Raw genomic sequence first — 23,339 nt, 5'->3', positions numbered from 1 at the left:
AGTGAATTCCATACATTCCCCTCTCTCTGGATGAAGAAATTTCTCCTCACCTCAGTTCTAAAATGGTTTACCCTTTATCCTCAAATTATATCCCTTAGTTCTGGGCTCCCCCACCATTGGGAACATTCTTTCTAAATCTAAACCTGTTAGAATTTTACAAGTTTCTATGAGATCCCTTCTCACTCTCCTAAACTCCAGTCAATATAATCCTCACCTGTCATAATGACCCTGAAACAGAAAGAAATCCCACAACACCAGCTTAAAGTCCAAACAGGTTTATTTGTAGCAAAAGTCGCAAGCTTTCGGAACAGCCTGTCCCTTCGTCAGGTGGCTGGGAGTAGGATTGAGGGTGTTGTGGGATTTCTTTCTGCTTTACCCCAGCCCAACATCATGATGACCTTGTCCACTGCAGTTGGAGGATACTGTGCTCCACTCCCATCTTTACCATCACCTTGTTGCCCACTTGTGGTTCTCTTGATTTTGCAGCTTGCTGATCTCTCTCCAAATCCGGCACTGCCTGTCAGCCTCTAACTTCTTTCTTCATCAAATGTTATTATTTACTCAATTCTCCCACTTACTCTCCAATTCTGCCTCTAAATGGCCTTGCATTGGCTCCCCCCCTCTATGATTCCTTCAGTTAGTTGGTTAGCTTGACCCGTTATTAGCTTGATGAGACTAATGGAAGTGTAAGATCAATCTGTATGTGTTGCCAACGTCCTCTGGGATGACGCTGGTGATGTTTTATTATGTTTGTTGCCTCCCCAGGGTTGCACTGCGCATATGTAACACATTGCTGGCAAAATTGGGTAGTTTCTGTTCCGATTCCCTTCCACCACCAGCCCATTAAATCTGACACTTTGTTCTATTTGGTGTGCCTTGTCCCGTGGTAAATCTCTTGTAAGTCTTCTGCTACTTCTTGGGGCAACCACTTTCCCTTCTTTCCTCCACACTCCTTCACTATTTGGAGATTCTGTCACTTTATCTTCTCTTGCCTTTGAGTGGGGCTATCTGTGCACAGAAAAGTCCACCAGCTTCCTCTTCACATGATTTGTGTTTAATTCTGTTAATATTAACTTGAATGTGGCCTCTTGAATAATTAGATTGATGTTCCTCTGTGCCTGACACTCCACACGTTCAGATTTCCTCACTCAACATCATTCAAAATATCATGAAAATATTCTCCATTTATCATGAGAGCGCTCTCTCTGCTGCCAATCCTGTACAGTAAGAAGTCTCACAACACCAGGTTTAAGTCTAACAGGTGCCAAGCCTGTACTGCAGGGGGTGCGCTAGAGTGCTCTCCTCTGGTGGGGTGCCTGTACTGCAGGGGAGGGAGAGTTAGAGTGCCCTCCACTGGTGCCAAGCCTCGATGTGGAGATGCCGGCGTTGGACTGGGATAAACACAGTAAGAAGTCTCACAACACCATGTTAAAGTCCAACAGGTTTATTTGGTAGGACAAGCTTTCGAAGCATTGCTCCTTCATCAGATGAGTGGGAGTTGTGTTCACAAACAGGGCTTATACAGACACAAACTCAATTTAATGGATGGAATGTGAGTCTTTACAGGTAATCAAGTCTTAAAGGTACAGACAATGTGAGTGGAGGGAGGGCCAAGCACAAGTTAAAGAGATGTGTATTGTCTCCAACTAGAGCAGTTAATGAGATTTTGCAAACCCAGGCAAGTCGTCGGGGGTTACAGATAGTGCGACATGAACCCAAGATCCCGGCTGAGGCCGTCCTCATGTGTGCGGAACTTGGCTATCAGTCTCTGCTCAGTGACTCTGTGTTGTTGTGTGTCGTGAAGGCTGCCTTGGAGAATGCTTACCCAAATATCAGAGGCTGAATGCCTTTAACTGCTGACGTGTTCCCTGACAGGAAGGGGACACCTCTGCCTGGTGATTGTCGAGCAATGTCCATTCATCCGTTGTCGTAGTGTCTGCATGGTCTCCCCAGTGTACCATGCTTCGGGACATCCTTTCCAGCAGGGTGTCAGGTAGACAATGTTGGCCGAGTTGCAAGAGTATGTACCGTGTACCGGGTGGATGATGTTCTCATGTGAGATGCTGGCATTTCTGTCGATGATCCGGCATGTCTTGCAGAGGTTGCTGTGGCAGGGTTGTGTGATATTGTGGTCACTGTTCTCCTGAAGGCTGGGTAGTTTGCTGCGAACAATGGTCTGTTTGATGTTGAGAGGTTGTTTGAAGATAAGTAGTCTCCCGCCATCAATATTTGTTCCAATTTATCATCATTCAACTTGTCTTTCTCTCTCTGTGTTTTCAGCTGTCGTTCAAACTTTCCGTGACCTTGTATGGCTGTGTCCCCAGTGTACGGTGACTGTATGCCAGGCGCTACCAGGCTGCGAGGAGAACATTCAAGACAGTGAGGTATGTTAACAGGAATGTGATAACAGTTTGTGTTTATAGTGGCCTGCGCGGGCTTTTCACTTTTTACCTGAAATGTCCCAAGTTAAAAACCTTAGCCAGTCTCAGCCAGATTAATGCATTTGATTTTGTTGTCCCCACGCTGGGGTAAAGTGTGTGGCTGAGATGGAAACACTGAGCCAGAATTCCCACAGCTGTTCAACCCATGCCCGTGCCTTTTAGAATCATGTGGATATCGGACAAGACTTAGATCTGGGTTATCCCCATGGTCATATAGCTTACCAATACACGGTGGACTCAGACAAATAATTGAATAGCATTTAGATGGATTGCTACAGAAAAGCTTGGCCCTTGGAGACTTGCAGGATTTGAAGTAAAGCTTTAGAGAATGGTTCTTTTCCAAACAAATTAACTAAAGCCTCGTCTCTGTTCTTCCCTCTACCCCCCTCCCCTCTCCAACCAGGGGAAGCAGTCCCTGGTGGCACAGTGGTTAGCACTGCTGCCTCTCAACGCCAGGGAACCGGGTTCAATTCAAGCCTTGGGTCACTATCTGTGTAGAGACTGCACATTCTCCCCATGTCTGCATGGGTTCCCTTCGTGTGCTCCAGTTTCCTCCCACAATCCAAAGCTTTGTGGGTTAGGTTGATTGGCCATGCTAAATTACCCCTTAGTGTCACATGGATTAGCAGGGTAAATATGAGGGGTTACAGGAATAGGGCTGAGGTGAGTCTGCAGCCAGTGTGGATTCGATGGGCTGAATGGCTTCCTTCTGCACTGTGGGGATTCTATGATACTAAGATGTTGGAGGAATAGAGTAATTCCAGTGTTTGCCCGTCTCCTGGAACTGCAGAAATGATTAATCTTGTAACATAGTCTTGAAATGTTTTGATGTGGTGAAGTATTTTATAAATACAACAGTTTTATTTTTGAAGTACAAGACATATTGGTGAAGCTAATTAATAGCCAGGAAACATTTCAATGAAGTTCTAAGCGGGTTTAGTCCAAGGAACTCCAGCTATTAGGAGTTTGCGTTTACAAGAAAACTTCCTCTTCTGAACCGATAGTTCATTTCTCAGCCGCATTTCACTTGATGTTCCAACGCATTATATTTGACTAACTTTTTATAAAGGAAAAGAAAGCATGAAATTTTAGCAAGTGAGCAGCAGTGAAGTGTTGCTTAATCTGAATTGGTGAGATTGGTTAATGGATAAGTGTTAACCGGGTTATCAGGTGTACTCCCCTGCCCTTTGCCTAAGCAGGCAGCATACTCTGCTTAATGTCTCTCTCAAAGTATGGCATCTCCAACAATACATCACTCCCTACTGCTGTGCAGAAGATTCTGTGCTCAACACAAGACTTAAATTTTCAACCCTCTGACTTGGAGATAGGAGTCCTATCGCTGAGCTGACAGAACTTGGCTTGTACAGATGGACATCTAGCTTCTTCTCCTTGGGTAGCTTTGTAGCTAAATGCATGACTCAGCGTGGACTAAATAGACTCATGATTTGCCAGTTTAATTCTCAATTTGTACGGGGACAACCACCTGATTACTCCTAGGGTAAGGTTGAAAAAGTTGTACGAAACAGCTGGGCCTGATCAAAAATTCAACAACTATCCTCCAACTGTTCTGGAAGGGCTTAGGAGTGTCATTGTGCGAGGACAGAATTGGGCTCAGCTACAATGTCTTCCACAGTCTCCACCCGAGCACCCTGTTTGAAGTAATGCATGAACCGTGCTGGAGAACAGTTGGGTTCAAGGGAGTTGAGAACAAACTGTTTCGTTCCAGCTATTTTCTGAACCATATTTTTAAAGGGACTTTCCCTTTTTCCCCCTAGCAGTTGGAGAAAGTACCAAGTTTGGTCAATATTAAACTAGTGTTTGCTGGTACATTAGATTTCTTATATAGGCTTTAGAGCTTGTTCATTGTGGCCAATCTTTATGTTTAACTTTCATCAGATTCCAGTTGGATCCACGACAATAGTATTGGTTTTGCACTGATCCAGCAGAGGCGACAGAGGGACTTCACTGGAACGTTCTGGGAGAAATCGGCAGAAGTCCCACTGAGAAGTGGGAAGCGGAAGATCTGGTGTCCAGGAGGGCACTGTGAGGAGGTAAAAGCAAAGTGTTGTCTTACTCTGCTGCAGTGGTAGAGGATAGAAGGGAAAGAGCTGATTAGAAAGGTGGGATTAGTAATAATTTTATTACTTGTAGTCTGGGGTAATTTCTGTGCTTCATATTCAGTAGTAATGTGGAGCGAGAAAGAAGGGCCCGAGAGAATTGGATGTAATCTGAAATAAAACATCGGGAAAGCTATAATCTGATCTAAATCTGCACTAAATTTAAAAGCTAACTAAGTAGAGATGGCTGGACAGGCGATGAGGGAGTTGGTAGATCCCATTGTGAGCTGCCGGGATCACTTCTGCAGCAAGTATTGACAGCTCGAGGAACTCCAGCTCAGAGTTGCTGAGCTGGAGTCTGAGCTTCAGACACTACGGCACATCCGGGAGGGAGAGAGTTATCTGGACAATTTGCTTCAGGAGTATTAATGGGAGATTTCAACATGCAGCTGGACTGGGAAAATCAAGTTGGTGGTGGATCGCAAGAAAAAGAAATTGGGGAATATCTATGGGAGGTTTTTCTTGAGCAGCTTGTGTTAGAGCCCACTAGGGAACAGGCAATTCTGGATCAGGTGATGTGTAATGAGGCAGACTTGATCAGGGAAGTTAAGGTGAAGGAATCCCTAGGGGACAGTGACCACAATGTGATAGAATTCGTCTTGCAGTTTGAGAGGGAGATGTTGGAATCGGATATAACGGTGCTACAATTGAGTAAAGGAAACTACAGGGTTGTGAAGGAGGAGCTGGCTAGACTTGATTGGAAAGGGAGCTGAGCAGGAAAGACTGTGGGACAACAGTGGCAGGAATTTTTGGGATAATTCAAAAGGTACAATGTAAATTCATTCCAAGGAAGAGGAAGCATGTTAAGGGGAAGACGAGGCAACCATGGCTGACAAGGGAAGTCAGGGATCGCATAAAAGTAAAGGAAAGAGCATAGTGAGGAATAGTGGAAAGCCAGAGGATTGGGAAGGCTTTAAAAGCAAACAGAGGACAACTAAAAGACAATAAGGGTGGAGCAGATGAAATATGAGTGTAAGCGAGCTAGTAACGTAAGATTGCAAGAGTTTTTTTTAGATTATAGAAGGTAAAAGGGAGGTAAGAATGGACCTTGGACCACTGGAAAATGAGGCTGGAGAAGTAGTAGTGGGGGACAAAGAAATGGCAGAGGAACTGAACGGGTATTTTGTGTCACTCTTTACAGTAGAAGACACCAGTAACATGCAGAACTTCAAGAGAATCAGGGGGCAGAGGTCAATGTAATGGCCATCACTAAGGAGAAGGTGCTAGGGAAGCTGAAAAGTCTGAGTGTGGATTAATTACTCAGACTGGATGGACTTCACCCCAGGGTTCTGATAGAGATAAGCTGAGGAGATTGTGGAGGCATTGGTGATGATCTTTCAGGAATCATTTGAGACAGGGAAGGTTCCGGAGAACTGGAAAAAGGCTGAAGTAATACCCCTGGTTACAAAGGGAGGGGGGCAGAAGATGGGAAATTGTGGGTCACTTGGAAATGCATGGTAAAATAGGACTGAGTCAGCACGACTTTGTTAAAGGGAGGTCGTGTCTGACAAATCTGTATGAATTCTTTGAGGCGTTAACAAAGAAGTTAAACAAAGGAGAGCCAGTGGATGTGATTTATTTGGATTTCCAGAAAGCCTTTAACAAAGTGCCTTTCAGGAGGCTGCTAAATAAGCTCAGAGCCAATGATGTTAGAAGATAGAAGATTGACTGACAGAATGCAGAGAGTGGGGATAAGGGGGTCATTTTCAGGATGGTAACCGGAGACTAGTGCTGTTCCACAGGGGTCAGTGTTGGAACCACAACTTTTCACTATATACATTACTGAACCGGAAGATCGAACTGAGGGCACGGCTGCTAAATTTGCAGATGATACAAAGATATGTCGAGGGACAGGTAGCGTTGAGGAAGTGGGGAGGCTGCAGTATGATTTGGACAGGTTAGGAGAGTGGGCAAAGAAGTGGCAGATGGAATACAATGTGGGAAAGTGTGAGGTTATGCACTTTGGAAGGAAGAATAGTGGTGTAGCCTTTTTTTTAAATGGGGAATGTCTTCAGAAATCTGAAACACAAAGGAATTGGGAGTCCTGGTTCAGGATGCTTAAAGTTAACATTCAGCTTCAGTTGGCAGTTAGGAAGGCAAACTCAAAGTTAGCCTTCATTTCTGGAGGGCAAGGATGCAAGAGCAGGGATGTACTGCTGAGGCTGTATAAGGCTCTGGTCAGACCCCATTTGTAATATTGTGAGCAGTTTTGGGTCCCATACCTAAGGTAGAATGTGTAGGCCTTGGAGGGTGTCTAGAGGAGGTTCACAAGAATGATCCCAAGGATTAAGGGTTTGTCATATGAGGGACAGTTGAGAAGTCTGGGTCTATACTCGATGGGGTTTAGAAGGATGAGGGAGGAATCTAATTGAAACTTACAGAATACTGAGAGACCGAGATAGAGTGGACATGAGAGAGTGTTTCCACTAGTGGGAGAGACTAGAACTCAAGGGTACAACCTCAAAGGAAGGAGTGCTCCTTTCAAACAGAGATGAGGAGAAGTTTCTTCAGCCAGAGGGTGGTGAATCTGTGAAACTCATCGTTACAGAGGGCTGTGGAGGGCTGGTCATTGAGTATCTTTAAGACAGAGATAGGTTCTTGATCAATAAGGTGATCAAGAGTTACAGGGAGAAGGCAGGAGAATGGGGATGAGAATCTTATCAGCCATGATTGAATGGCGAAGAAGACTCAATGGGCCGAATGGCCTAATTCTGCTCCTATATCTTATGGTCTTGCATTCTGTGTATTGACGATCGCCGTGAAGGTCTATGCCATTTGCAATATGGAGCCTTTTCCAAAAGAAACTGGTCAGCAAGTGAGGCAATTCGTTAGTTCCCTGGTCACAGACCACCTGATGTGGAATGTTGTACCGACCAGCAGTGCATCCATTTGTTTGGACCTCTGCCAAAATCCCTGTCCAGAAACCTGACCACTTCTTGCTTTCAAACAACCGCACAACCTCAAACAGACCATTGTCCGCAGCAAACTGCCCAGCCTCAGGAGAACAGTAACCATGACACCACACAACCCTGTCACAGCAACCTCTACAAGGCATGCCGGATCATCGACATGGATATCATCATCTCACGTGAGAACACCATCCACCAGGTACACGGTACATACTCTTGCAATTGGGCCCACGTTGTCTACCTGATATGGTGCAGGAAAGGATGTCCCAAGGCATGGAACATTGGGGAGACCATGCAGACGCTACGACAGTGGATGAATGAACACCGTTGGACAAGACTCTTCTCTTCCTGTTGGGGAACACTTCAGCAGTCACAGGCATTCGGCCTCTGATCTTCGGGTAAGCATTCTCCAAGGCAGCCTTCATGACGCACGACAGTGCAGAGTCGCTGAGCAGAGACTGATAGCCAAGTTCCGCACACATGAGGACGGCCTCATCCGGGATCTTGGGTTGATGTCACACTATCTGTAACCCCCACAACTTTCCTGGGTTGCAAAATCTCACTAACTGTCCTGTCTGGAGACAAATCACATCTCTTTAACCTGTGCTAAACCGTCTCTCCACTCACATTGTCTGTATCTTTGAGACTTGGTTACCTGTAAAGACTCTCATTCCAACCATTATTTTGTAAATTAAGTTTGTGTCTTTATTTGTCCTGTTTGTGAATGGAACTCCCACTCACCTGACGAAGGAGCAGCAACTGCTCCAAAAGCTGGTGGATTTTGCTACCAAATAAACCTGTTGGACTTTAACCTGGTGTTTTGAGACTTCTTACTGTGTTTATCCCAGTCCAACACTGGCATCTCCACATCATACAAGCCTGACATCAACAATTCAGCTTCATGGATCACTGATATTTTTCACTGTCAGAGTCACCCATTGAAAGCCACACCAAGGGACAGATTGTGATCTGTCTGTGAACACTGCTCGCAGTCTTACCGTCTGGGACACAATTGTCCTACCAAGATTCTTTAAGAGCCAGCCCATTTGGTACTGTGTTATTGAACATACTTGTGTTCAGGTTGGTCCCATAATGTGTGTGCACTTTATCTTTTAATTGTAGGAACAGGAAGGAACAGGACAGGAAGAGCTAATTCAAGTTTTACTCTTCTGGTCAATGCAACAGATGAATGACCTGCCCTGACTTCCAATTAAACTTTGCAATTGATGAAGAAGTTATGTTAAGGTGGCACAATTGAAACTTATCATGCTACTGTGTAGACCATCCTTTACTTGGAAATGTGGAATACAAAATGCTAGAAGTGGACGGCTGGTCTCGGCCTGAGGAATGAGAAAGGTGCAAAAAAGTGATTGGTCCCAGTATCCCAGTAAAGGGTCTCAAAAGGGGAAACTTGGGTGAATAAAGCATTTCATCTGTATGAATGGCCAGCCACAGAGGGCCTCATTGTTGAATAAATTATTGTCAATAAGAAACTGAAAGGCAAGGTCACCCTGTAAGTTTACCCATTGAGAAGCTAAGCCACCCAGAACAGTTCTGAGACAACAACTGGGATGACCCCACTGAGTGTCAGTGCATCAAGGTCTAAGGAGATGAAAAATAATCCGGTATTTTCACTCCTGATCATTGTTCGGGGATGCTGGAAGTTGCAACGATGAGCAATTTTTTTTAAAGTTTAAAGATTAAAGTTTATTTATTAGTGTCACAAGTAAGTTTATATAGTCAACATAAGCAAAGCATCACTTGTGCTTTAAAGAGAATTTTGAGGAGGATAGGACAAAAGAGCTTGCTTTTGTCATTAGGATTGTCACTTCCCATATTTCTTAGAACTTCACATTTGAATCCCTAATCTGCTTCCTGCTCCTAATTATCCTGCTCGCTCAGCATGTAATCTCAATGTTTTCCAGACACACTGACTGCGTGCAGAATAGAGCTCAATCTGGAAACAGTCTTCTTAAACACATCAAAAAATCTATTGTACTTGCCTACTATCATTTCCCTTTTCATATCAAACATCTCCCTTTTCCGAGCAAGCAGAAGACAATATGGTATGCTCAAAAATGTGTAATTGTGAAGTACCCATTTATACACCCACTGACCTCATGTATTAACAACTGTTTGCTACGTCACTCAGTCTCTGCTGGGTTGAAGACTTCCAGATCGTGCCAGTGGATCGTCACGCTTTCTCATGTCTACGTCTGAATTCCTCCAGGAGTCTTTCAGTGCAACGACTTCTTTGCATACCTTTGCTGCCTGTCGTTCTGCCAGGCTCCACATCTAGTTAATTATTTTCAACACCCACTTTGTTTTAACAACTATGGGAAAGGGGATCATTATTTCCTTTACGTGGTATCTTTGCCTCATTTTGAAATGTGTTTGTTCAGGTCTTGCACAGCCAAACCTCAATACAATCTAATTATCTTGACCCTGTTTCTTGTTTGTTATCTATCCATGCCAATATATAACTGCAACAACTTATGCTCTTATCTTGTGTACTAACGTTTTACGTTCACAAGCTTCATGCTTGTAACCAGAAGCTGGAACATATTTGGATTTCCAGAAGGCATTTGATAAGCTGCCACATAATGGGGAACAGAGAGTCAGAACCATTAGATAATTGCAGTTGGCAAACTATACCTTGTTGAATGCCATTGGGATTAGTGCCTACATTTTAGCATTCTACGACCTAGATTGCAGCCAAATTTGCTGGTGATAAGTACAAAAATCAGAAAACAGGCTGGGAGGAGGATACAAGTGCTCTAGAAACAGAATTTAGATATGTTAACTGAGTGGGAAGAATGTTGGAAGGTGGTGAATAATGTGGGAAAATGTCAGGTTGTCCACTTTGCCCAAATCTTTCCAGCCGTGTCTGTCGGTGTACTCTCCCATTCTGTCCACTAACAGCTGAAGATGTATTTATGTTTTGCAGGAATTGGGAATTACAAGATTTTAAGGTTTTGAATTGTCAGGTTTGTTCAGATAAATTGACCCATTCTGCTCCAAGCTGGATGGATTTTTTTGTAGCAGCGAACTGCAAATGGAACAAGATTTGCAGTAGCTTCAAGATATTTGAGAATTTATTTGCATTTGAGCCCTGGATTGGGCAGCAAGGGCAGTCAGAATAAATGAACCAATTACCGTGCTGGTAGAAATAATCTTGTACACAAAACACACTCAGGCGCAAATTCTGAAAACGGGAAGGTTGAAAATGGTGTTGGATGTAAGGCTGGCTCAATGGGAAAGCCTGCTCCTGCCAGTAAATGGGCTGATTACTATAGTTAGAGATGAGGGAAATAACCCAGTGGGGTCGGTGAACATTGAAGGAAAGGACCATTATGTGATGTGCAGCTGAGATGTGAGGAAGCGAACAGGGTAATAGAAGAGCCATTATAGGGGATCTGATGTGACCCTGTTTGTCAAAGGGTTACAGTAGAGTTAAAGGAGAGCCAAGAACAGGATGGGCAATAGTTGAATGGGGTAGGGCAGAATTAAAGGTGAGATTTATTTGATGGATAATGAGAACAACAACGGTGATCTTTTAAAAACGGACATTTAAAGGGATTCTGAAAAAAAAACGTGCACTTTAGGTGGTAGCAATGGATGCAGGAACAACATTTTTTAAAGAAGAGATAAGATAGGCATCAACGGACATCTGAAAGCCAACAACATTTGGGACAGTTCTGACACAGGAAAGTGTGCTGTTAGCAAGCTGCCTGAAAAATGATGCGACTTAAGGCACAGAATAAGCAATCAAGGTAAGTCACTGCTTGGAATCAAATAGAAAGATTTGATTCTGTCTTAAAGGTGTTATGAAGCAAACTGAATACGATGAAGTAATTGAGGGTGGAAGATAGAGATGGGAAATTAAACAGCAGATGGGAATTGGGATATTGAGTGCAGTTCAGTTCATCAGGATATTTTGATTTGGCACTGATGTACATTCTAGAAAAAGGAAAGTATAGATTGGCTAGTAAACTGATAGTTTTCTCTTGGTGATATTTGCTTACTTGTCTATGTTTATTAAAGAACAAAGTTTGACACCCTAAACAACCGAGGCATCGGGACCATACGTGCAGAGATGAGCAAAGACTTCAAAATCTGTTGATAAGATTGTCTGAGAGTCAAGAAGGTGTTGGCATAATATTGAGGTACTGCATAAATGTTCAGATGAGTTACATACAATGTAACTAATAGATCCATTCAAGAGTTTGGAAATGCTTGCTATTATATATTTAAGAACACATCTCAAACATTCACTCTACTTGACAAACAACATGGTATGAAATGTTAAATGGGGCCAAAGGGATTAAGTCCCCAGCACACACTCAACAGAGAAACCAATTTCAAGACAATTGGGACAGAATAAGAAATAACTCAGTAACTGTCAGAAAAAAAACGAGCAAAATTACAGTGAAAGAGTAAATAATTTGGATGGAAAGAATTAAGCAGCAAATAAATCTTGCAAAGAATATCCATGAGATGAATACAGATAAATGGAGGATATTTTCAGTCTATGCACAATATTTTAAATGATATTGAGTTAGGAAACTGCTAGTGGGGAGTGTCAGGCAGAAAGGAACATTAATCTAATCATTCAAGAGACCACATTCAAGTCGATATTAACAAAATTTAACACAAATCATGTGAAGAGGAAGCTGGTGTCTAAACAACAAGGTAGATCTCCCTGTGCACAGATAGCCCCACTCAAGAGCAAGAGAAGATAAAGTGATTGAGAATAAAAAATAAGACAAGAGTGACAGAATCTTCAGATAGTGAAGGAGTGTGGAGGAAAGAAGGGAAAGTTGTTGCCCTAAGGAGTACCAAAAGACTTAGAAGGGATTTACCACGGGACAAAGCATACCAGACAGAACAACGTGTCAGATTTAATGGGCCGGTGGTGGAAGGGAATCGGAACAGAAACTACCCAATTTTGCCAGCAATGTGTTACGTATGCGCAGTGCAACCCTGGGGAGGCAACAATCATAAAAAAAATCACCAGTTTCATCCCAGAGGACCTTGGCAACACATACAGATTGATCTTACACTTCCATTAGTCTCATCAAGCTAATAACGGGTCAAGCTAACCAACTAACTGAAGGAATCATAGAGGGACAACAATCCTGCCCAGGCTCTAACCCCAACGTATTTACCCTGCTAATCTCCCTGACATAAGGGGCAATTTACCATAGCCAATCAACCGAACCCAAACATCTTTGGACTGTGGCAGGAAACTGGAGCACCCGGAAGAAACCCACACAGACACGGGAAGGACATGCAGACTCCACGCAGACAATGACCTGTGAGGCAGCAGTGCCAACCACTGTGCCGCCCATACAATATGTAAAATGTTAATGGATATAAATCGCTTTGTCATTTTACTGCTCGCTTTTCCAAAGAAATGTGGTCATCAGTCAAAGCTGTGGTTAACACTTTAGTTGCTGATCTACATTTGTGACCAGGTGGAAGGCCCTGGGATATGCTCCACTGAATCCTCCACCCTCCGGGGATTGAGGGACTTGCTCCTGGGAATAAATGTAGTTCAGCAACTGAAGTGTTAACCGCAGCTCTGACTGATGACTACATTTCTTGGAAAAAGGAGCAGTGACTTAATCAGCTTTAATTACAAAACACCTTTCCTCAGAAACAAACTGGCCCCCCCATACAGACGTCACTGCCCCCCTCCCCATGCAGACATCGCTGCCCCCTCTCACCATATAGATATTGCTTCCCGTCCTCCCCATGCAGACATCGCTGCCCCCTTCCCCGTACACACATTGCTACCCCCTCCCCCATACAGACATCGCAGCTTCTCTCCCCATACAACAAAGCTGTTCCCCTCCCCCATACAAATATCTCTGTCCCCCTCCTCCACATAGACATTGCTGCCCCCCTCCCCCACACACAGACATGGTTGCCTGCTCACCCCATGGATCTGGATAATGTGGGTACCCCATCTCTCCATTCCTTGAACATACTGAGCTCACTACTGCCCTGCAGAGAACTTGCTTTGTGCTGACATGCACAACCCCAGCTTGTGAGCATTCCCTCTCTTGAATGGGTTCCCTGAGTATAACACCCACCTCCAGATACAGCAGCTTATCAATTAGGAGCCCTGATATTGCACCCCTTTTGGACACAAGAGCCTGTTGAATGGCAGCCAATCAGCACCCCGAGGGATGTATGGCACTCAATTGAAAACAGCCATCAAAATTTCTCAAGGATTTGTTGCCACCTGGTCCTTGAGGAGCCGAATTCACTGCACCTGTACCAGCCACAGCTGTATATAACCTGCAGGAATGGACACACAGCCAGTCACGCCACAAAGTTGTCTTCAAGGAAAGCAGCCTCCAGATTCAATGAAGCCGATCAGGAGAGCTTATTTGCTGCCGTGGTTAGTTGAACCCAACTACTTAGCTGGGTCCCAGCCCCACTCCTTCCCTGGTGATCCGAACTTGGGACCTGGTCTCTCTCTCTCTGGCTCCGCTTCTTAAGCGAAAAGGTTATTGGTTAACTCTGATATTTTGCACTTTATAATTGGGGTCTATGTTGGGGTGTAGCCCCTTTAAGGGAATGGGTCAGATGACCCTAGTTTTGGTGTGATCTGCCAGGGAACCGCTCTGACTGGGTCGTTATAGCCTGGAGTGCGGAATGAGTAAGACTGCAGTAAATATCTGTGTTAACAAAAGCCTGTCTGTGGAGTGAGTTCTTGAGGATACCCCTCAGTAATAAAGCATTTAACAGTAATGGTCATTTTTATTAATTATTCTTTCTAAAAAATGACTACATTGCTTTGACATTGATCTCCCTTTTACACTCAGGTTTAATATTGTGACAAACCTTATCTGACCAAAATTGCTCAACCGCCCCATGGATGAGAAGGAAATTAAAGTCTGGCTGTCCATGTGAAATGGTTGGACAAGTCTGCTCCATCTCCCATCAGGCTCATCGCAGAAGCACGACTGAGACCTTTCTAACGTTATTGATTACAAAATAGGAGTAAGAAGTCACACAGCACCAGGTTAAAATTCAACAGGTTTATTTGGTAGCAAAAGCCACTAGCTTTTGGAGCACTGCTCCTTCATCAGGTGAATGGGATTTCAGTTCACAAACAGGGCATATGAAGTCACAAACTCAATTTACAAAATAATGGTTGGAATGTGAGTCTTCACAGGTAATCAAATCTTTAAGGACTTTTAAGACTTGAGTAACCTTTAAGACTTGATTACCTACAAAGACTCTCATTCCAACTATTATTTTGTAAATTGAGCTTGTGTATTTATATGCCCTGTTTGTGAGGTGCTGATATTTTGTGGTAAAATCAAAGAATTGGATGTTACAACAGAGGTTAGCAGTCTGTAGCACGGACCACTCAGTGATCGAAGGCGACACCAACATTTATTTGGGTTGAATAGAGAATGTAGTTAAATGGGAACTGAGCAGCCATAGGATGTGGACAATTGCTCAACTCTGGAATAAACACCACTCGGTGATATAATCAGCCCGTTTTGTATCGTTACTTTAGCCACATTTTATGGATGGATTATATTTTGTGGACAAACAGTTGAAATACATTCGCTCGAACTTCAAGAGATAAGGAATTTCATTCTCATAATAAATATTGATCAGCAGATAAAATGTTGACACAGCTGCACTGATAACAATTCCTTGGGAAAAGGGAGCGGCAAAACACAAAAATAATTTGTGAGATTTAATAAAAGTCGACTCTTTTTGGGAAGTTAAGTCCAGACACGGGTTCAATAGTTTTTTCAGAAACAGCATCAAGGATGCAAAAAATATTGTTTACTTTCACAATGGACAGATTATACACACACGGCACAAAAAAATTCTAAGTGTTGAATTCACGTGAAAATCAGAGTAACTCATGCTGTTTTTTTCAGTGGGATTTCAGAGAAGAATCTCCCACACACTCTGCACTCGCATGAATTGTGCTAAAAATCAGGGGGTGGGGCCTATTCCTGCCCGGGAGGCCGGCAGCATAGTGCTGAGTGGGCCATTGCGCATGTACCGATCAGCTCATGCACAATGGCCCCTGTCTGCTGGTCTCCCGATTGCTGGTCAGCCCCACGACCCCTGCAATGCTGGCCCTCTCTCCCACTCCAATAGCCCGATCGATCCACCTCCCAAGCGTGCCGATGCTCAGCCCTTGCTCCCACACTGCCAGACAGTGCTGGGGACACAGGCTGGCACTGTCAAGGTGCCAATGCACACAGCACTGCCCCTTCACCTGACCCTCTGGGGGGGGCAATTGCTCCCCCTTCACTCCCAAGGGGTTGGTCCACCAGCTTCCCGAACGTAGGGAGCTGTCATAATCCCCGCTGGAATGAAATACTCCTGACGAGGAGGTGAGCTAGCGGGTCTGGATCTTTCAGTCCCAGGACAGCTAATAGCATTTAAATTACAGAGAAATGAAAATTAATATAAATTTTGCAGCTCCGGCCTATTTCCAGTGCGGAGCCGACGGTGCCAGAAATCTGCTAACAAATCAGTGCAACAGGATGGGAGAATTCCCCCCACCGTCTCCACATCAACAAACCTGCAGCATTTTTAACATTACAAAATGCGATTTGCGCCAGCAGGATTCCCCAGAGCGATTACCCTGCTACCCCCCGACCCCTCCGCAGGGGAGATGAGGAAGGGTGTGGGAGGGTGAGTGTTGGTGTCCCTTGAAGTGGCAGTGAGTGAGCTCCTTGTGGGTGTGTGATGGGTTTGTGAGTGTGTGAATTGAGAGTTAGGGTGGCACTGTGGCACAGTGGTTAGTACCGCTGCCTCACAGTGCCAGGTACTGAGTTCGAGTCCAGTCTTGAGTGACTGTCTGTGAAGAGTTTGCACGTTCTCCCCGTGTCTGCATCAGTTTTCTCCGGGTGCTCTGGTCCGACAAGTGTCCTGGTAAGGAGTGCAGGTTTGGTATGTTGGCCATGCTAAATTGCCCCTTTGTGCTCAGAGACTTGTAAATTAGGTGGATTTGCTGGGGAAATTTCATGAGGTGATGGCTCGGGGTTGATGGGTGAATGCCAGGGTGTGATTCTCTTCAGGGTGGGGTGTGGGGAAATGCCTGGATGGATGCAAAAGTTTCTGAGAGTTGGTGCAGACTTGATGGGCCAAATGGCCTCCTTCTGCACTGTCAGGATTCTATGGTTCCATAATGAGATGAGTTGCTTACCCTGGCAGGGCGGAGGAGATCATTCATCCTCTCCTGCACTGGATAACCCTCCCCCTCTGTAGGGAGCTGGTGGTCACCAGCGCTGCCACCATGTAGGGTTGGGAAATGTGCTTCAGAGTCTCCTCCCGGTCTAGAGGCACAAGATGAGGCAATACCCCTCCAGGGCATCCAGCAGTCTGTCAAGGGATGTCTGTGTGAATCTTGCTTCTCAGCAATCATTCCTTACCTGGGACCATGGACAAGTGGCTGGGTTGTGCTGGGGTGACCTTTTAATGGACCGGCCCACTGATTGAAGTGCTCAGCTGGAAACAGGGTGGGCAAATCAGAGTTAAACTCAATTTCAAATAGTGGCTTTCAAGATAAATGGAATACTTTCATTCTTCACTTGTGCTGAGGGGAACCTGGTCTCTCTCTCTCTCTCTGGCTCTGCTTCTTAAGCAAAAAGGTTATTGGTTAACTGTGATATTTTGCACTTTATAATTGGGGTCTATGTTGGGGTGTAGCCCCTTTAAGGGAATGGGTCAGATGACCCTAGTTTTGGTGTGATCTACCTGGGAACCGCTCTGAGTGGGTCGTTATAGCCTGGAGTGCGGAATGAGTAAGACTGCAGTCAATATCTGTGTGAACAAAAGCCTGTCTGTGGAGTGAGTTCTTGAGGATACCCCTCAGTAGGAAAGAATTTAACAGTAATGGCCATTTTTATTAATTATTCTTTCTAATAAAATGACTACATTGCTTTGACATTGATCTCCCTTTTACACTCAGGTTTAATATTGTGACAAACCTTATCTTGCCAAAATTGCTCAACCACCCCATGGATGAGAAGGAAATTAAAGTGTGGCTGTCCATGTGAAATGTTTGGACAAGTCTGCTCCATCTCCTATCAGGGTCATTGCAGAAGCACGATTGAGAGCTTTCTAACGTTACTGATTACAAAATATGAGTAAGCAGTCTCACAACACCAGGTTAAAATTCAACAGGTTCATTTGTTAGCAAAAGCCACAAACTTTTGGAGTGCTGCTCCTTCATCAGGTGAATGGGATTTCAGTTCACAAACAGGGCATATAAAGTCAAACTCAATTTACAAAATAATGGTTGGAATGCGAGTCTTTACAGGTAATCAAGTTTTAAAGGACTTTTAAGACTTGAGTAACTTCTAAGACTTGAGAAACAGCTGAGGAGGTGCTGATATTTTGTGGTAAAATCAGAGAATTGGATGTTAGAATAGGGGGTTAGGAGTCTGTAGCACCGACACCGACATTTAGTTGGGTTGAAAAGAGAATGAAGTTAAATGGGAACTGAACAGCCATAGGATGTGGACAATTGCTCAACTCTGGAATAAACACCAACACAGACTCGGTGATCTAATCAGCCCGTTTTGTGTCATTATTTTAGCCACATTTCATGGATGGATTATATTTTGTGGACAAACAGTTGAAATACATTTGGTCGAACTTCAAGAGATTAGGAATTTCATTCTGATAATAAATATTAATCAGCAGCTAAAATGTTGACACAGCTGCACTGATAACAATTCCTTGGGAAAAGGGAGCGGCAAAACACAGAAATAATTTGTGAGATTTAATAAAAGCCCACTCTTTTTGGGAAGTTAAGTCTAGACACGGATTCAATAGTTTTTTCGTAAGCAGCGTCAAGGATGCAAAAAATATTGTTTACTTTCACAATGGACAGATTATACACACACGGCACAAAAAAATTCTAAGTGTTGAATTCACGTGAAAATCAGAGTAACTCATGCTGTTTTTTTCAGTGGGATTTCAGAGAAGAATCTCCCACACACTCTGCACTCGCGTGAATTGTGCTAAAAATCAGGGGGTGGGGCCTATTCCTGCCCGGGAGGCCGGCAGCATAGTGCTGAGTGGGCCATTGCGCATGTACCGATCAGCTCATGCACAATGGCCCCTGTCTGCTGGTCTCCCGATTGCTGGTCAGCCCCACGACCCCTGCAATGCTGGCCCTCTCTCCCACTCCAATAGCCCGATCGATCCACCTCCCAAGCGTGCCGATGCTCAGCCCTTGCTCCCACACTGCCAGACAGTGCTGGGGACACAGTCTGGCACTGTCAAGGTGCCAATGCTCACAGCACTGCCCCTTCACCTGACCCTCTGGGGGGGGCAATTGCTCCCCCTTCACTCCCAAGGGGTTGGTCCACCAGCTTCCCGAACGTAGGGAGCTGTCATAATCCCCGCTGGAATGAAATACTCCTGACGAGGAGGTGAGCTAGCGGGTCTGGATCTTTCAGTCCCAGGACAGCTAATAGCATTTAAATTACAGAGAAATGAAAATTAATATAAATTTTGCAGCTCCGGCCTATTTCCAGTGCGGAGCCGACGGTGCCAGAAATCTGCTAACAAATCAGTGCAACAGGATGGGAGAATTCCCCCCACCGTCTCCACATCAACAAACCTGCAGCATTTTTAACATTACAAAATGCGATTTGCGCCAGCAGGATTCCCCAGAGCGATTACCCTGCTACCCCCCGACCCCTCCGCAGGGGAGATGAGGAAGGGTGTGGGAGGGTGAGTGTTGGTGTCCCTTGAAGTGGCAGTGAGTGAGCTCCTTGTGGGTGTGTGATGGGTTTGTGAGTGTGTGAATTGAGAGTTAGGGTGGCACGGTGGCACAGTGGTTAGTACCGCTGCCTCACAGTGCCAGGTACTGAGTTCGATTCCAGTCTTGAGTGACTGTCTGTGAAGAGTTTGCACGTTCTCCCCGTGTCTGCATCAGTTTTCTCTGGGTGCTCTGGTCCGACAAGTGTCCTGGTAAGAAGTGCAGGTTTGGTATATTGGCCATGCTAAATTGCCCCTTTGTGCTCAAAGACTTGTAAATTAGGTGGATTAGCCGTGGAAATTACATGCAGTGATGGCTCAGGGTTGATGGGTGAATGCCAGGGTGGGATTCTCTCCTGGGGGGGTGTGGGGGGAAATGCCTGGATGGATGCAAAAGTTTCTGAGAGTTGGTGCAGACTTGATGGGCCAAATGGCCTCCTTCTGCACTGTCAGGATTCTATGGTTCCATAATGAGATGAGTTGCTTACCCTGGCAGGGCGGAGGAGATCATTCATCCTCTCCTGCACTGGATAACCCTCCCCCTCTGCAGGGAGCTGGTGGTCACCAGCGCTGCCACCATGTAGGGTTGGGAAATGTGCTTCAGAGTCTCCTCCCTGTCTGGAGGCACAAGATGAGGCAATACCCCTCCAGGGCATCCAGCAGTCTGTCAAGGGATGTCTGTGTGAATCTTCCTTCTCAGCAACCATTCCATACCTGGGACCATGGACAAGTGGCTGGGTTGTGCTGGGGTGACCTTTTAATGGACCGGCCCACTGATTGAAGTGCTCAGCTGGAAATAGGGTGGGCAAATCAGAGTTAAACTCAATTTCAAATACTGGCTTTCAAGATAAATGGAATACTCTCATTCTTCACCTGTGCTGCAGCATTCAGTTGATAATGAGAAATGACCTCCTTTCCTTTCCGCTAAACTCCACTGACAAGGTGGGTTAGGTGGACGGAAAAATAAGAGTGCAGGAGTCAGAGCCAAGCGTCACTTATGGAAGAAAGAAGGATTTGGCCGTCTCTTCTTCCATTCTCTCCAGTTGTTGTTTTTGAACCAATAAGGGGAATGGCACCAAGAAATTAGTGGCAACCTTAAGGACCTATTGGCTCTGGAAGTTATAATGGACACCCTCTGCAGATTGGATAAACCATGGAGATCCCTGCATATAGAACAAAGAACAAACAAAGCACAAAGAACAACCCAGCCCGGGAAACAGGCCCTTCTGCCCAACGAGCCCACGCCGCCATCTTAACACCACCAGTCTCCCCCTCCACCCATGACCCTTATCTAATGTTTAATGGCCATCCACATTGAGGGAAACTAATTTAGGGACAATTTATTACTGCCAATCAGCCTAATAGCTCATTTTTGGGGTGTGGGAGGAAACCGGAGCACCCGGAGAAAACCCACGCAAGCACGGGGAGAATGCGCAAACTCCCACAGACACCTGCCCAAATCCATGTGTCTGCACAGCAATCAGTGCTGGTCACTGAGCTGTCGTCTTGCCCAGTATCTGGTCCAGTTTAAGCACACACTAACGACATGAAGCACTAGGCCAATCTCGAACAACCAAGAGCAGCCCAAGTACGACCCATCGCGTGTATACCCCTCGTTGGACACAAGGCGGACCGACTTAAAACCTGTGAATGAAAAGAGAAAACAATATTATTATTGTACCATATCCATTTACCTTACCAGGGACGCCCCAATGCTAATGACCCTTATTTCAAACAATCTCCTATATCCACCCATCTCCAACCCACTCATGTGCCTGTCTAAGTTACTCTTAAACAACTCTAGCGTGCTTGCCTCCACCACCTTACTTGGCAGAGCATTCCATACCCCCACTACCCTCTGTGTGAAAAACCTCCCTCTAATATCTGTGTTATACCTCTCCCCCCTCACCTTAAGCCCATGTCCCCTTGTCCTGTGTGTCTCTATCATAGGAAATAGCTTACCTCTGTTTACTCTATCTATACCCTTCATAATCTTATATACCTCTATTAGATCCCCCCTCAGTCGACGTCTTTCAAGGGAAGAGAGCCCCAATTTATTCAATCTTTCCTCATACCCCAGTCCTTCCATACCAGGCAACATCCTGGTAAACCTCCTCTGCACTCTCTCCAGAGTCTCCACATCCTTCCGGTAGTAAGGTGACCAGAACTGGACACAGTACTCCAAATGCGGCCTAACCAACGTTCTGTACAACTGCAACATTAGACTCCAGCTCTTGTATTCTATACCCCTTCCTATAAAGGCTAACATACCATAGGCTTTCTTCACCACACTCTCCACTTGTACTGCCACCTTCAAAGACTTGTGCACTTGCACCCCCCGGTCTCGCTGCGATTCTATACTCCTTATGGGCTTACCCTTTTTCATATCACTCGCCCATACATTATTCTGGCCAAAATGCATCACCTCACATTTATCCGGATTAAACTCCATTTGCCAGGTATCTGCCCAATATACCAGCCTATCAATGTCCCATTGTATTGCCAGACACTGCTCCTCACTGCCTACCAATCCAGCCATCTTGGTGTCATCAGCCAATTTGCTGATCACACCACTTACTCCCTCTTCCAAATCATTTATATACACTACAAAGAGGAGGTCCCAGTACTGAGCCCTGCGGCACACCACTAGTAAAAAGTCTGACAACACCAGGTTTACTGTGTTTGCCCCAGTCCAACACCGGCACATCCACATCATGCACACCACTAGTGACAGACCTCCAGCTAGAAAAGGACCCCTCCACTACTACTCTCTGTCTCCTCTTTGCAAGCTAGTTCTCAACCCATCTAGATACCTGGCCACGTATCCCATGAGCTTTAATCTTCTCTACCAACTTACCATGAGGGACTTTGTCAAACGCCTTACTGAAATCCATATAGACGACATCAACGGCTCGTCCTTCGTCGACTGTTTTTATCACCTCCTCAAAAAATTCTACCAGATTTGTAAGGCAAGTCTTCCCCTTTACAAAGCCATGCTGCGTATCCTTAATCAGATCGCAACGCTCCAAGTGCGCATACATCCTATCCTTAAGAATCCTCTCCATCAACTTACCTACCACTGACGTTAAGCTCACCGGCCTATAGTTACCCGGGCTATCCCTCCTACCCTTTTTAAACAACAGTACCACGTTAGCTATCCTCCAGTCCTCTGGGACCTCACCTGTGTCCAAAGAAGAGACAAAGATTCGCGTCAGAGGCCCAGCAATCTCATCCCTCGCCTCTCTAAGCAACCTAGGATAAATGCAATCAGGCCCCGGAGATTTATCGGTCTTAATGCCCTCTAAAAGCCCTAACACTTCTTCCCTCGTAATCAATAGATCTTTCAATCGGTCTACCGCTCCCTCAATGACCGTACTAGACATCAAGCCCCTCTCCTTCGTGAATACCGACGCAAAGTATTCATTCAGGATCTCCCCCATTCCCTCAGCCTCTAAGCACAATTCCCCTCGTCTGTCCCTGAAAGGACTGATTTTACCCCTAGCTACCCTTTTGCTCCTAAGATAGGAGTAAAACGCCTTTGGATTCTGCTTAATCTTACCTGCCAAAGCCATCTCATGCCCCCTTTTTGCTCTCCTAACTCCCCTTTTGAGATCCCTCCTACTCTCTCTGTACTCCTCCAACGCTCTTTCCGTTCCCAGCTGCTTGGATCTGACATACGCCTCTTGTTTCTTCCTAACCAGGTCTTCTATATCTCTAGTAATCCACGGCTCTCTAATCCTACCTTTCCCATCCTTCCTCCTAACCGGCACATGCTTTTCCTGCACCCATTGCAGTTTTCCCTTGAAAGACTCCCACATGCCTAACGTGGTCTTGCCCTCCAAAAGCCTATCCCAGTCTGTATCCCTAAGCTCCTGCCTAATCCGGCTGTATCTAGCCTTCCCCCAATTTAGCACCCTCCCCTTAGGACAGCTCTCATCTTTTTCCATTCGTATCCTAAAGTAGACAGAGTTGTGGTCACTATTAGCCACATGTTCACCTACCGCAACCTCAACCACCTGACCCGGCTCATTGCCCAGGACTAAATCCAGCATAGCCCCCTATCTAGGCGGGCTATCTACATACTGCTGCAAGGACCCTTCCAATAC

At 45.2% G+C, this 23,339-nt stretch overlaps 1 protein-coding gene across 1 annotated transcript in view; it reads right to left on the bottom strand.

Moving 5' to 3' along the window:
• Positions 1-2,204: 2,204 nt before the first annotated feature.
• The window catches only part of LOC145357098 (putative G-protein coupled receptor 139), a 107,377-nt gene continuing 86,242 nt past the window's right edge, over positions 2,205-23,339 (bottom strand). Inside the window, exon 3 of the transcript XR_013889250.1 lies at positions 2,205-2,356. The gene's annotated coding sequence lies outside the window, so the exon portion shown is untranslated. The remainder of the gene's footprint in view (positions 2,357-23,339) is intronic.

This window comes from Carcharhinus amblyrhynchos, chromosome 22, assembly GCF_965287045.1.
Source record: "Carcharhinus amblyrhynchos chromosome 22, sCarAmb.v2.hapA, whole genome shotgun sequence".
In the NCBI taxonomy this organism is placed as follows: Eukaryota; Metazoa; Chordata; class Chondrichthyes; order Carcharhiniformes; family Carcharhinidae; genus Carcharhinus; species Carcharhinus amblyrhynchos.
This window is presented reverse-complemented; position numbering and strand designations above follow the sequence as displayed.